The sequence below is a fragment of the Chanodichthys erythropterus genome, chromosome 18, assembly GCF_024489055.1.
Source record: "Chanodichthys erythropterus isolate Z2021 chromosome 18, ASM2448905v1, whole genome shotgun sequence".
Classification (NCBI taxonomy): domain Eukaryota; kingdom Metazoa; phylum Chordata; class Actinopteri; order Cypriniformes; family Xenocyprididae; genus Chanodichthys; species Chanodichthys erythropterus.
This window is the reverse complement of record NC_090238.1, coordinates 35,484,356-35,500,346: the sequence shown is the minus strand read 5'-3', so window position 1 is coordinate 35,500,346 and position 15,991 is coordinate 35,484,356.

Sequence of the window (15,991 nt, the reverse complement as noted above, 5' to 3'; positions counted from 1 at the left end):
TATTATTAAAAAACATGTTGTTTGGACATGTACTATGAGAGTTCCTTTGTATATATATTTTTAAGTACCGCGTAAATGTAAATTTTTATCATGTATTCTGTATCAAACACTATTATAAACACTATTATAGGCAACTGTTAGGTTTGAATATGATATGAGCATTTGGTAACACTTTATTTTATTGTGTCCTTACGTAATAATAACTGTAAATTATGCCTAATTACAAGCAACTTAGTAAGTAGATGTTAACATGACGGGTCATTTTTTTGTCCAAAGGCCTTAATAATAATAATAAAAAACAAATATATGACATTGAAAGAATGTAAGGCAGTACAACTAGATCTCTTTTATTGAATCCAAAAGGTTTTAATTCTATTTTGATTTTAAAGATTTTGAAGTGTCAAAAGGTCATTCGGTTTAACCGTCCAAAGGCCAATACAGCCATTTAATTTGTGATTATAATATCTTAAAATGTAATAAATATATATGTTTTTTTTTTTTTTATTCTGGCATGATTTTATAACTTCATATATCAACATAGTGCACAATGGTATTAAAATGATGTGTAAAACTTGTACTAAATATAAAATGTTTAATTTTCCTTTTGTTAGCTAGATATCAGTCTAGCATTGTTTGAAAATATCATCATTCTGTATAAAACAAAATTTTGGTTAAACCGACAAAAGCAGTGTTAATTGATTAAAAAAACCACATAATCTCATTAACACTTCAAAAATTTAAAACTTTTAAAAACCTTATTCGTCAATGACCCAAATGTAATAAAAAATGTGAATACTTTAAATATGATTACAATGTAAAACAACTTTCATAAAATGTAATTTATTCCTGTGACAGCAAGGAGTCACTTTCACTTTTGATTAATTTAATGCATCCTTGCTGAATGATAATTTCTTTAAAAAAAAAAAAAATCATACGGACCCCAAACAGCTCAGTATTTATTTGAGTAATTGCACTGTAACAAAGACACCTTAAAATAAAGTGTAACTGATACTTTTTATAGCCTTTTCACACCTGCAGTGTCAAATATACTGTAATCCGTAAATATTTTAAGTGTAAAATTACCAATGTTAATGCAACTGTAAAGACAAAATATTTTGGGTATACAGTTAATATTATGCATAATATACCTACCTTTTCTATATTGGTCAATGTAGCCAAGCTCTGGTTTGTTTTGAGTCATAAGGACGTTACTCATCTTGTTAATCACATCTCCTGTCAATCAAAGTAGTGTCAACTCGGCTGAGCTTGTATATTGTGGCCAAAAATGTGACCTGTAAGACAAATTGAAGGGTTTTGACATTGGTTCAGTATCCATCATATTCAACGTCAGACGTTTCACTCTTTTGTCAGATTGTGCTCAGCACTCAAAGTTTTTCTTCCAGGGAGCGTTTTGAAAGGCAGGCTGCCCGTTTATAGCAATACTGACTGTCAAACAATAGTGTAAGGGCAATAGGGATGGGAAGCTGCTTACAATGGAGCTCTTTTCTGTCCCGAGAAAGTGTGGGAAAATCTCCCTCGTCTATTCATACATTTTTTCTTCTTTTTTTTCCATATAACGAGGAGACTGATGAACGCAACAACTGAGAAAAAGAACAATTGCCATCAGTGACAAAGCACAAGTGCTCGGTGCTGAACTCTGTAATGTCTTCTGGAAGGGTTAATCATTTTAGGAAGGGTTTTGGAGACAAACCTTTCAGCTCCAGTCCTTTCTGTGGCGCTCTTTAATTCCTCCAGTTGGAAGAGAACTGTAACACTTGACATCCTCTTACACTCTGTGCTGTCTGAGCATATTCCCACGCAGCAGGACGCAAGAAGAGAGGTGGCTTGGGTTGGCCACTAACAGAAACCAGGTTTTTAGTTCAATATATGGAGAAACATTTTGCTGTGATAGTTCTACTGTTAAAAACAACAACAACAACAACAACAAAAAAACAGTACCGGTCAAAAGTTTGGACACAATGTTTTTGAAAGAAGTCTCTTCTGCTCATCAAGCCTGCATTTATTTGATCAAAAATACAGATTTTTTTTTTGTGAAAATATTGTGAAATATTATTATAATTTAAAATAATGGTTTTCCTTTTTTAATATACTTTAAAATGGAATTTATATCTGTGATGCAAAGCTGAATTTTCAGCATCATTACTCATGATCACATGATCCTTCAGAAATCATATGATGACTTATTATCATTGGAAACAGTTGTGCTGCTTAATATTTTTTGGAACCTGTGATACTTTTTTTCAGGATTCATTAATGAATAAAAACTTAAAAAAGAACAGCATTTATTAAAAATAGAAATCTTAACAATATAAGTCTTTACTGACACTTTTTATCAATGTAACACATCCTTGCTGAATAAAAGTATTAATTTCTTTCAAAAAATTTTTTTAAAAAAATACTGACCCCAAACTTTTGAATGGTAGTTTATATTGTTACAAATGATTTCTATTTTAAATAAATGCTGTTCTTCTGAAAAAAAAGTATTGCAGGTTCTAAAAAAATATTAAGCAGCACAACTGTTTCCAACATTGATAATAAATCATATTAGAATGATTTCTGAAGGATCATGTGACACTGAAGACTGGAAATTCAGCTTTGATCACAGAAATAAATTGCATTATAAGTGTATTAAAATAGAAATTGTATATTGTAATAATATTTCATGATATTACTGTTTTTTTTCTGTATTTTTGATCAAATAAATGCAGGCTTGATGAGCAAAAGAGACTTCTTTCAAAAATATTAAAAATAATGTTTCCAACTCACTGTAAACCCTAACTCTCAAAATACTTAATTGGTTTGAGTAGGACAAACTTAAATTGAACAAATTAGTTCAGTTAAATTAACTGTTATGAGTATTTACAACTATCTTTTTCTTTTGAGTTCACAGCACTGACATGTTTCAAGTAAACTGAACTATTTCATCATTTTGATTTGTATGAACTAATTTCTTTTAATTTAGATTAACTTAAGTTCAACTGAAACTGGGCTGGGATTTCCATTTCCCAGAACGCTTTGCCCATGCCACATGAAAGGGAGAGTATATGCTAAAATTTAGTGTTATATAATGTTTTTTTTTTGTGCAAGATTAATGGTAAGGAAGAGTTAGAAGAGTTTCTGTTAATATGGGTTTTTGGAGAGTTTCCATCATGGTGACAAGTGGCGTATGTGGCTTAGTTTGATAGCAGGTAAGTTATATGTTTTAAGTTGCTGTATTCATTCAGTAAGAGCTATACCATGCTATTATTAACATTTTAACAATTTATCAAGTTAGAATTTTTTTTAATTTTCTTATTAGGGTTTATAGTGAAGTAAATAACTCATTTGATTTGCTAGAACTCAAAATTAAAGTTAATTAACAAAATATTTTGTACTAACTCAAAACTTGATAGTTCTGCATACTTAAAATTGGGAACATCATAATTTGATGTAACTGATTACTTCAAATATTTTGAGTTAGCCCAACTTATTCGGGTTTACAGTGTACTGCCTATAATATACTGTACTGTATAATATATATATATATATATATATATATATATATATAAACAGTGTTTTTAATGTTCAAAAACAATTATTGCACATGCACCTGTGGAACAGTCCTTTTAGCAAGACACCCCAGCTAATATTACATACTTCCCCAGTTGATTGATTACATTAAGAATTGCAAACATTTTTTTGTATTACAAGTTTTCAGAAATGTTATATTTAAATATGCAATGAGGCATTATCTAATTAAATATGCAATAATTTGCATAAATTTCCAGAACAGAAATCTGAACACTGGATTAAGCCAGATTCAAACATTTTCATTTTGCTGACATAAATTAGAGTTAAAGGTTTCTTACAGAGGGGACTTTGTATTTCTCTTTTATCACTCCATAAATCTATAAATACTGTTAACAGTCAGAAAAAAAAAAAATCACATTTTTTTAGGAATAAAATGTATAAAATCTGGCAAATTACATGAGAACAAACCCCTCTGTAAAAAGCTTCAGAATATAGATAGGAATAAAACTGTAAAGTTCTGCTGAAGTGGAGATTTCTGACAATAATAATTAATTTTGAGAAAATGGCCTTGATATATATTGTAATTGAAAGCAAAACTTAAAAGTGTATTTTGGATGTTTTCTTTCCACCAGTTTGAAACAACACTTTATGAAAGCTAAATAGCCCGATGCATGAAATAAAAGTGTTTTTGCTTGTAGTGTCTCACCTTAAGACACAAACAGTTTACAGGCGGTAGACAATTAAGGTCACAGTTCCAATAACTTAGGACATAAAAGAGACCTTTCTACTGACTCTGAAAAACACCAGGAGAAAGGTGCACAGGGTCTCTGATCACTTGTGTGAACATGCCATAGGCCTGCTGCAGAAGGCATGACTGCAGACGTGAACAGAGCAAAAAACTGCAGTCATTTAGCAGATGCTTTTCTCCAAAGCGACTTACAAATGAGAAGGTTTTTTTTTTTTTTTTGCTGCAATGGACACTGCAATGTCCATAATGTAAGACGCCTGAGACAGTGCTACAGGTAGACATGTAGGACAGCTGATCGGCCTTATAGTGCCAAACCATGACATGCTATATGTCCCACCAGACATGTTTGAGAACTTGCAAGTGCCTTGTTGGAAGAGTGGAGTAACATCTCACAGCAAGAACTGGCAAATCTGACCCAGTCCATGAGGATGAGATGCTCTGTTGCACTTAAAGCAGCTGCTGCTACTCCATTCTGTTGATACTGAACTGAAATATATATATATATATTTACAGTACAGTCCAAAAGTTTGGAACCACTAAGATTTTTTATGTTTTTAAAAGAAGTTTCGTCTGCTCACCAAGGCTGCATTTATTTAATTAAAAATACAGTAAAAAAAACAGTAATATTGTGAAATATTATTACAATTTAAAATAACTGTGCACTATTTAAATATATTTGACAAAGTAATTTATTCCTGTGATGCAAAGCTGAATTTTCAGCATCATTACTCCAGTCTTCAGTGTCACATGATCCTTCAGAAATCATTCTAATATGCTGATATCTGCTCAAGAAACATTTATGATTATTTTCAATGTTGAAAACAGTTGTGTACTTTTTTTTTAGGATTCCTTGTTGAATAGAAAGTTCAAAAGAACAGCATTTATCTGAAATACAAAGCTTCTGTAGCATTATACATTTTTATTTTTATTTTTTTGAAAAGAAATTAAAGAAATTAATACTTTTATTCAGCAAGGATGCATTAAATCAATTAAAAGTGGCAGTAAAGACATTTATAATGTTACAAAAGATTAGATTTCAGATAAACACTGTTCTTTTGAACTTTCTATTCATATTAGAATGATTTCAGAAGGATCATGTGACACTGAAGACTGGAGTAATGATGCTGAAAATTCAGCTTTGCATCACAGGAATAAATTACTTTGTCAAATATATTCAAATAGAAAACAGTTATTTTAAATTGTAAAAATATTTCACAATATTACAGTTTTTACTGTATTTTTAATTAAATAAATGTAGCCTTGGTGAGCAGACAAAACTTCTTTTAAAAACATTAAAAATCTTAATGGTTCCAAACTTTTGGACTGTACTGTATATGCTCAGTGCTCAGCGTAAATGAGTACAGCCCCTTTGAAAAGTAACATTTTAAACAATATCTCAATGAACACATTTTACTGTGTGATGCAAAAATGAGTACACCCCACAACAAAAACTACATCTAGTTCTTTGTATGGCCTCCATGATTTTTAAGGACAGCACCAAGTCTTCTAGGCATGGAATGAACAAGTTGGCGACATTTTGCAACATCTATCTTTTTCCATTCTTCAAGAATGAGCTCTTTTAGAGACTGGATGCTGGATGGAGAGTGAAGCTCAACTTGTCTCTTCAGAATTCCCCATAGGTGTTCGATTGGGTTCAGATCAGGAGCCACTGAATCACTTTCACCCTGTTCTTCTTCAGAAATCCAACAGTGGCCTTAGATGTGTGTTTAGGATCATGTTGGAAAAGTGCATGACGATCAAGGGCACGGAGTGATGGTAGCATCTTCTCTTTCAGTATAGAGCAGTACATCTGTGAATTCATGATGCCATCAATGAAATGCAGCTCCTGACACCAGCAGCACTCATGCAGCCCCACATAAGGACACTGACACCACCATGTTTCACTGTAGACACCATGCATTTTACTTTGTATTCTTCACCTTTGCGACTCCATACAGTTTTGAAGCCAAAAACATTTATCTTGGTCACTCCAGAGTCCCAGTAGCCTTCATCTTTGTCAGCATGGGTGCTGGCAAACTCTAGATGGGCTTTTTAGTTCCTGGGCTTTAGGAGAGGCTTCTTTCGTGGACGGCACCCATGCATGCCATTCCTCTGCAGTGTACGCCGTATTGTGTCATGGGAAACAGTCACACCAGTTTGGCTTTCTACTTCTTTAGATAACTGCAGTGAAATTGCACGCCAATTTTCTTCGACCCTTCTCATCAGAAGACGCTCCTGTTGAGGTATTAACTTCTGTGGATGACCTGGACATCTCTGTGAGATGGTTGCAGTTCCGTCTTTTTTAAATTTTTGTACCACATTTGCTACAGTATTCTGACTGATAAGTAAAGCTTTGCTGAGGTTCTTGTAGCCTTCACCTTTCTGGTATAAAGAATTTTTTTTTTCTCAGGTCTTGTGACATTTCTCTTCCATGTGGTGCCATTGCTGACAGCATGAAATGGGAAGGGGTTTTAACACCCTTTTATAGTCATCTGTCTGCTGGACACCTGTGTCATGAATAATTAGACTCACCTGTCATTGAATTCTTGTTAATTTAGACATTTGTAGTGAAAAATTCTGCTTTGCTCCAGAATCCTTCAGTGGGGTGTACTCATTTTTGCATCACCCTAATTTGAGTAAAACTGAAAATATATAGTATAGTATATAGTAAATATATAGTTTATACACACACACACACACACACACACACACACACACACACACACACACACACACACACACACACACACACACACACACACACACACACACACACACACACACACACACACACACACACACACACACACCCTGGTCTATTGCCAGGGTTCTGTCTTGTTTCATTCCTTTGAGTTTTTTTTGTGTACAGGTGCCAACATTGTCAAAACGATCCCAGTTCACATGGACCTGGGAAAATGACTAAAAAGCTATATTATGCATACCAGGCCAGTAGTTGGCGTAAGCATGATGTCAACATTTTCACAAAGTCGTGTTTTTGTAGTTAATACAGTGCACTTTGAAACCCATTTTCAGTTTGTTTTCAGGCCTCCAAAACACAGTTGTAGTGTACACGAAACATGCCAAAACGCATAACAATTTTTAGTTGAAAAGTGTTGCATAAACGGCTCCTTGGTTTCATGTATACCCTTTCAGTCTTCATTGTACACTAGTTAGTTTCCTTAGTTACTGATTATGTTCATCTGTTTCTCGTTTAGTCCACTCGTTTAATCAGTGTATATATACTCCCTGTTCTGTTCAGTCCTTTGTCGGTTCTCGTTGTTGGTAAATGGTTAGTGTATGTATCATCTGTGTATATTCCTGATTCTATCTATCTATCTATCTATCTATCTATCTATCTATCTATCTATCTATCTATCTATCTATCTATCTATCTATCTATCTATCTATCTATCTATCTATCTATCTATCTATCTATCTATCTATCTATCTATCTAATCTATCAAGCTTCTCAGCTGCAGACGTTGTTCGTCAGCTTCATTAACAGACGATTGCTTTTTTCTTTCATATCCTTTGTTTTCAATAATACTTTATTATTGAACATGGTCTAACATTCACTTAATATACTTTACACTGCTCTCAAGGCACTCAGAAATGACCCTTGTTGACATTCAAATAACACCAAGTGCTTTACAAGCATATACTACAAACAGTTCTTTTACACTCTAAATATCTGAATGATTGTGTTGGTGTATTCACTGAGATAAGAGTCTCATTTACACTGGAAAAACATGGAAAGTTTCTGACTCTGAGTGACCAATTACAGGCATATGATGTTGATGGAGCTTTAGAAAAGCATCCAAACAGGATTCTGATCTCTTGCATACATTTGTGTGAGAAAAACGTTGTTGGTGCCCAGGTCAGTAGAAGGTACGAGTCTTCAGTTTCCAGTTCTATTCTGTTTTACCCAGCAACTGTGAGCAGAATATGCAAGGTCAGATCTACATTAATGTTTCACCTACTTCCTGTTCAACTGCATCTCTTAGTAAAATGCCTTTGCCTTTGTGTCTCATCCTCTCTAGAGTGTAAAGGAGTATATGAAAAAAGAAAAAAAAAGCAAGGTCGATGGGGAATCTGAAAGAGAGAGGAAGAGGACCATTCAATTTAGAAATATCTAAGACACATCTAATATGTCATAGTGACCTCAGGTGCTTTCATCTATTTGCTGTACAAATAGTGATCAGATTTAGTAGAAAGAAAGGAGACCTGCTGCCATGTTTTCATTTCATCAAAGCAACCTTAAGGTATAGGCCTATATTAGGCACACCACATCTTCCTGTTCAGTTCTATAAGAATCTATGCACTGGCAACATATTTCTGATTCTGTTTCTACATACTGACATGTGACAGTTGCATAATTTCTACATCCCTCCAGATGTATTGATATTTTCTGTCAAAATTATAGAAATGCTACTGACATGTCATTGTGAAATGAAAACAGGAATAATAGGACATTCTGTTTCTATTGTTAATTTATTTTATGTATTTATTGGATTTACTGTAATGATGCAAAAAGTCACAGTATACTAAATCATAACTTGTCATTGTGCTTTGTTATTACATAATTTCTTGAAGAGGTTCTCTTACCAATATCGCAATGTTGTGTACATACCACATTTGGTGGAACATCATCCTGTCAAATGAAAGGGTTATTCAAAACATTTACATTTATGCATCTGACAAACATGTTTATTGCATTAGAGGAATGCATTTTATCAATTCTTGCTTTTCATGGGATTAAAACACATGATGTTTGTGTTGCTTGCACAATGTTCTAGTGTTGGGGCTAGAGGCAAATTAACAGAAAAGAATGAAAGTTAAATGATGTAAAGTCCAATTTTCTGACAAAATGACAAATATTAACACTACTAAATTAACAATTATACACAAAAAAAAAAGAGTAAAAATGAATCTAGCGCATCAAGTAACAGATTAATTTATTGCACAATATTTAGTTTGTCTGGACACACAGCATTTAATGTAAAAATGGGAAGATTTTCCCCCTCTCTTAAAGGTGCAATATGTAAGAATTTTGCAGTAAAAAATCCGCGTTACCCTCGGTTTCCGGTTTTATTTTGTAGGAACCATGGAAACACCAAAGACGCTTATACATGTTTTAATAGGCAAGGGAACAACTGTTTTGATATATTTATAGACGGAAAACGAATTATTGTTATATAGCTCAGCACGTTTAGTCTTATAGTTTAAATCTAATTTTCTTGATTTTTTGCGAGTATCATGCTTTACCACGCCTCAGAGAAAAACACTATTTTGTGAAGTAGCTAACATAGCATAATCAGATGCAGCTTTATTTTTAGTAACAGTAATACAGCATTTTCTCCATCATACAATATGTTTCAAAATTAATTGCATGCCATTTATCAACACAAGCCATCCAGCATTTAATATTATATTCTAAAATTGATCTCTCTTACTGCAGTGTCCACCGAGCAGCTTTTATTTTATTAACATTAATAAAAAAAGTTATGAATAGGCATTCTAGGACTAGAGCTAGCATGTCCAGTGGGCGCCCAATAATGAGGAGAAATAATATTTGTTTAATTATTATTATTATTATATTACCGTGATATTAAAAATATGTTAGACAATTACTATAGGCCTATAAATTAGCAAAAAATACTATTTAAAATATCATCTCTGTCAGGCAGAAACCTAGTGACCTATCTCCATATTTCGTCATTTTAATTTTTTTCATAAATTTTTGGTCACCCTTTATGACTGTTTGTAGGTTTTGCAAATATTTAACCAATGAAATTTAAAAGAGCTTGTGACTAAACCTCGTCGTAACTCCATTGGATCCACAAACTGTCAATCAAACCTCTTAACTCTGCCTCGCCTATATGGTGAATGAAGTGCCGCATAACCACACAGAGGTTGGACCGCTGGATTGCTTGTTTGCAATGCAAAGGTAAATAAATAACTAGTTGTTTGAATAAGTAGCCTACAGAATTTTCTTCACTCAAGAAACTACGGAGCCCCGCACATGACATGCAAGAAAAAAAATTTAATCGTGCGTACAATTTACTAATTCGTAATTAGGCTACTTTTGGCATGCATATGATACACACGGGTTTGACGTGCATTTAAAGGTACAATTTGTGATATTTTTTTCCGCTAGAGGTCGCTAGAAGCCTATTCAAAACAAAGGCGTAGTTTGATGACGCCAAGTTTTAGAGCGGAAACTTGGGACATGTGGTCTCCATCTCAATGGACGGTGCAAAAGAATAGGGATTGGAGTCTGGAAGAACTCATGTTCGTGGATGCGATTATTAACGTTACTGTAGTATGAAGCAGAGCAGGACCGAGTGTTGTGGAGCTGAACGAGGAGCTGGAGCGATTGATCAACACACGCCTCACGAGCAGCGGGACTTTTATTATGACACAGTCGCCGGCGCCGCTTCCGCTTTTCCGGTCATGAGTTTACGGGAGCTTTCCTTGTCGACAGAACCAGCGGCAGATGGTAAACAGTAATTATGTTCCATAAATAAGTAACACAATCCACCATAAAACGTGCAAGAAGTAAATAAGGAACTGCTTGAAGCAAGCTAGTGGTTTGCTGGACACTAGACACTACTTCCGCATTTGTCCACGGCACTGTTGTCATGTGGTTTCTACATCAGTAAAGGCGGTAACAAAGGGAACTGACGTCATTGACAGGCGACTGCACTGCCCCGTGTCACTGTTTAGAATGGGAATTTTCTCATGATTTACAAGTAGTTGAAAACATTAGAGATATTGTTTGTAATCAGCTGGACAAAATATATAACACTAGCCTAGTGGTTTTTGGATATTTTACTGCAAAAATTTTACATATTGTACCTTTAATACGCACTTTTCGCGTGCATATGATAGGCCTACTCAATTTTTGGTGTGCAAATGATACGCCCCTACCCCACACTACTAATCCGACCATGTGCACGCAAAAAGTCATTTCAGTGTATAAACAGCACGCCAAATACAAACATAAACTCGCAGTAGCCTACTAGGAGATAAAATGATCCTGTCAAAAACCTCTAAACTCCATTTAAGCTTGATTTTGGTAAAACGTTAATATTACAATGACACATGCAAGTGTCTGACCATATATAAAGTTACAATATCAACTTTGACAACACTGCGTTTAATTAGGTTATTTTAAAATAAAGAGGGAGGGAGGGCAAAAATGTATTTTGCCTATGTCACAATAAGAGGTAAATCCAGCCCTGATTATGATAAACGTCTTTAATACCTTTTTTCAACACTAGATTCTGCATGTGTTGAAGATTAACTCTGTTTGATCAACAAAACAAAAAAATGAAGAGATGAAAAAACAAACGATTTAATGCCATTTTCCTCTCTTGTGTGATGAGTCAATTTTATAGAAGCATCTTATCTAGATTGTCTTGAAGTCAACACACAGACAATTAGCAAACATTACAATTATTTCTGCACTAATGAAAGTCAACTGTACTTTTTAAGAGTTTAATTGAAAATCCATCTAATACTGTTCTGCCTTTTATTGAGGGGATTTGCTCCTGCAGCCTTGCTAAGTTTTCTCCCTCCTTGTCTCATAACTCCCCCTCGGCCCCCGCTCACAGGAAGCTGCACCTGTCACCTGGGGGCCCCTGCCTGCACTCAGGATCAATTTACATAACCTCATTTAGCAGTTCACAAATCAGAGCCATTAAGAGCTGCTAACAGGAACCAAGGGTTCTAATTTAGCCTGCCTTTCACAGTGGGAAAATTGGGCAGCTCAGGCCTACAAATAAAGACTCAGGTCTTGGCTTTGATTGTTGATTGTGATGGTAAATGTGCGGATGATTAGAGCAGATTTTCCCCTTTATTGATTTTCTGCCAAAACACAGCATGCCACGGTCCTGCACTAGGAAGCTAACTCGGATCGGGAGAGGGGGGCAAAAGCTTGAAACGGGGGCAGGGGTCTGCGTGATCACGTGGCATAAAAGTCTTTGCACGCCATAATACTGTATGTGAAGATGGCAAACACAAGGCTGTGAATGAGATGCTAATGAGAAGCTTAAAATATTAAGTTACACGTTTCCCCAGGTGACCATTCACTGAGCACAAAAAGAGCAATGGCAGCATTATCAGCAAGTGAATGTGTTTCCTTCGTGAGCGACACTGAAACAATATAATTGAAGTAGCAAATAAAATCAAGTGGAGCATGTTGGTGTTTATTATATATTATAATATACTTTATTAGACACACTGTACAACATTAAAAAGCTGTTCACATCATCTTAAAGTGTGGATGCTTGATATTGAATTTAATCTATTTTAAGAGGACATTCAGAAAAACCCTAGCACGGGTATGAAATTGCTACCTGCCAAAGCTTGTGTAGTCATCAGAAGATCACGTGCATTAACTTTCTGTTAAAGGGATCGGCCAAAAATTCTTCATTAACCCATCTTCATAAACCTGTATGACTTCTGTTTACCACAAAAGATTAAGTCAACGGGGTCCAATGTTGTTTTGGACTCCACTGACTTTCATTTTATAGGCAAAAACAAAATGTTTTCTATAACAATATGGTACAATAATTTACTTGAAAATATCTTCCTTCGTGTTCTGAAGTGGAAGGTTTTGAACGTAAATGATGACAGAACTGTTATTTTTCTTTAAGCCTGCTGTGAAAAACCAATAAATGAAATAAAAGATTCTGCAAATGTCCATCTTATCTGACAAAACTGCAACTGAACATCCTAAAGGGGGGATAGTCTGAAAATATATCTCAAAATAATAAAACATACTTGTGAACAAAAGCATTCACATCTTTGATATCAATGCTCTTTTCTATTTCATACTGATTGAAGTCATTCTAATTCATAAATGCATTTTGTTGCACCATGAATCCACCCCATGCAGACTTTTTTTTCCTGGAAAGAACAGCCGTGCAATCATGTGGATGATTTTAGCTTTAACCCCTTTCATTTACCATTCATCAGATAAACTTCAGCGTGTCACTATACATAGCTCATGTCAAGTATGCTTACTCAAAATGGCTCTCAATCGGCAGTCGATTTGGCAAAGATCTTCTTATAATATGAAAGAGCTGATTCAAACTTACACGTGTTCACTGCCAAACTGGTGTATCTGAAGGTGTCTGAAGTGTTTGTTGTCTTCACGGGCAGAGGAACTTCATTAGCCGAGTCATGGAGCCCTTTCCTTTCCCTGTTTTGGATACATATTTGAGCTGTGGTTTGGTGCCATGTGTGGATACCATGCCAGCGATGTGATGCAGAAAATAAAAAAGCAATGTCATTCCTCAGTCATGTGGTTGATACACTCTCAGAAAAAAGGTACAAAAGCTGTCACTGGGGTGGTACGCTTTCAAAAGGTACAATTAAGGTTGCACACTCTAAAAAATGCTGGGTTAAAAACAACCCAAGTTGGGTTGAAAATGGACAAAACCAACAGTTGGGTTAAATGTTTGCATTGTTTAAAAATGACTACATGGCTGGCTTAAAATGGGCTGGAAATCAAAAATCAGACATAATTACTAGAGGCAACAACAATAATCAAAATGTTATCCTTTACTAATAAGCAATTTAATAAATGTTTTTTTTTTAATTGTTAATCATTAAACAAATGTTGGGTTCATTTTAAGCGAGCAATACAGTCATTTTTAAACAGTAGTTGAGTTAAATAAAACTACCCAGCAGGTTGGGTCAAACATCGGGTCAAACATCGGGTCAAACACTGGGTTAAAACAACCCAATTGCTGGGTTTGTCCATTTTCAACCCAACTTGGGTTGTTTTTAGCATTTTTTTAGACTGCATATTAGTACCTCAAAGGTACATACTGGTACCAAAAGTGTATATTAGTACCTAAATGGTAGGCCTACACTAAAAAATGCTGGGATAAAAACAAGTTGGGTTGAAAATGGACAAACCCAGAAAATGGGTTGTTTTGACCCAGCGGTTGGGTTAAATGTTTGCCCAACGTGCTGGGTAGTTTTATTCATCTTAACTTTTGTTTAAAAAATACTATATTGCTCACTTAAAATTATCCCACAATATGTCTGAAATTAACATTTATTAATTTGTTTAATAAATGAACATTTATTAATAAGTTTAATGAATAATAATTAAACAAAAAACATTACATTGCTTATTAATAAATGGTCACCTTTTGATTATTATTGTTGATTTTAGTAATTATGTGTCTGATTTTTAATTTCCAGCCTATTTTGAGTTCATTTTAAGCCAGCCATATAGTCATTTTTAAAAAATAGTTAATTAGTTAAATAAAACTACCCAGCACTTTGGGCAAACGTTTAACACAATGGCTGGGTTTGTCCATTATTTAACCGAACTTGGGTTGTTTTTAACCCAGCATTTTTTTTAGAATGTACATATTACAACCTTTTTTTAAAGAGTATGTCCCAGTTTTTGTATCATGTTTTCTGTGATTGTATAGAGGAGAAGATTTGTGGCACACTTTGGATGTCTTCCTTTAGCTGACAATCAGGTATTGGAGGCTCTACTAACAGGCAAATTAAGTGTATTCAATAACGGAGATAGTGCTGGGGTAATTGAGGACTGATAGCTATAGCTATTTTTTGCATTTCTAGTGAAAAGCTTGAGATTTCGTTAAGAAAAATTAAACTTATAACTTGACATCTTGATAGGCTATCTTTGGCATGCATTCGATGTCTTCAATAAAGCCTGTTTTGAAGTTGGGTTTTTTGGATTCGGATTAAATCTCCCCAAATTAATGAGCCACATAATGGGAAACCTCCCCGTGGACGGTCGCCATTAAGCTATAACGCATTATGCTGTCATTCTCTGCCTTTGAAAACGATGGAGCAACAAACAACTGTTGTTGTCCCTGCGGCAGCATCCCGGTTAAATTAGCTTTAATGAACATGTAATTGCTGGGAATAGACTGAAGCAAACAAGGTTTCTAATTGATTTGCATTTCTCCTTTTTTTGTGAGCAGTCGCTCATTGTCCGAGCGCGCTATTGATCGGCTACTGTGTATCGCCCCGCATGTGTTTCCCTTCATTAACTGATAACGGGTTACTGATGACTCCCATCCCGGCTCTAATGTGGCTTAACGCCTACTTTGTTCCCGTGTCATGTCGGAGGGCAGCCCGGAATAATGAGTAAGTGGGTGGGCTGTGTTTGGGGCTATCTGTTGGGGAGGCGTTTAGTCTGCCGGGTGCAAGGAGATCACTGGAGGGGTTAAAAAAGCAGCACCTCTTAGGTCTGGATTACTTTTAACTGCTGCACAGCGTGGGTCCGTCTTCCATTTTAACCAACAACCTGAAGCGATCGCCTGGCCTCGATTCGAGTCTATATCACTAGAAACTAAGATTTAAACAAATAGCTAGAAATTCATTAACACCTGCGTGACATTTTATGTGTGGACCAGGTGGGCATAGTTAGGTTGCCGCGCACCAAAAAGGCTATAAAAATAAAGGTTCCAAATTAAGTGATGCCATAGAAGGACATTTTGGGTTCCCCAAAGAACCTTTTACTTAACAGTTCTTTAAAGAACCAGTGTGAAGAACATAAAGAACCTTTTGTCCAGTGGAAAGCGGATGTAAAAGGTTCTTCATGGAACCATCGATTCCAAAAAAAAAACCCTTTATTTTTAAGAGTATATGGCTACATTTTACGGGTAGGCTATGCAATAGCTGCAGTTTTGTTGATTCAGCATTTTCCCGAGG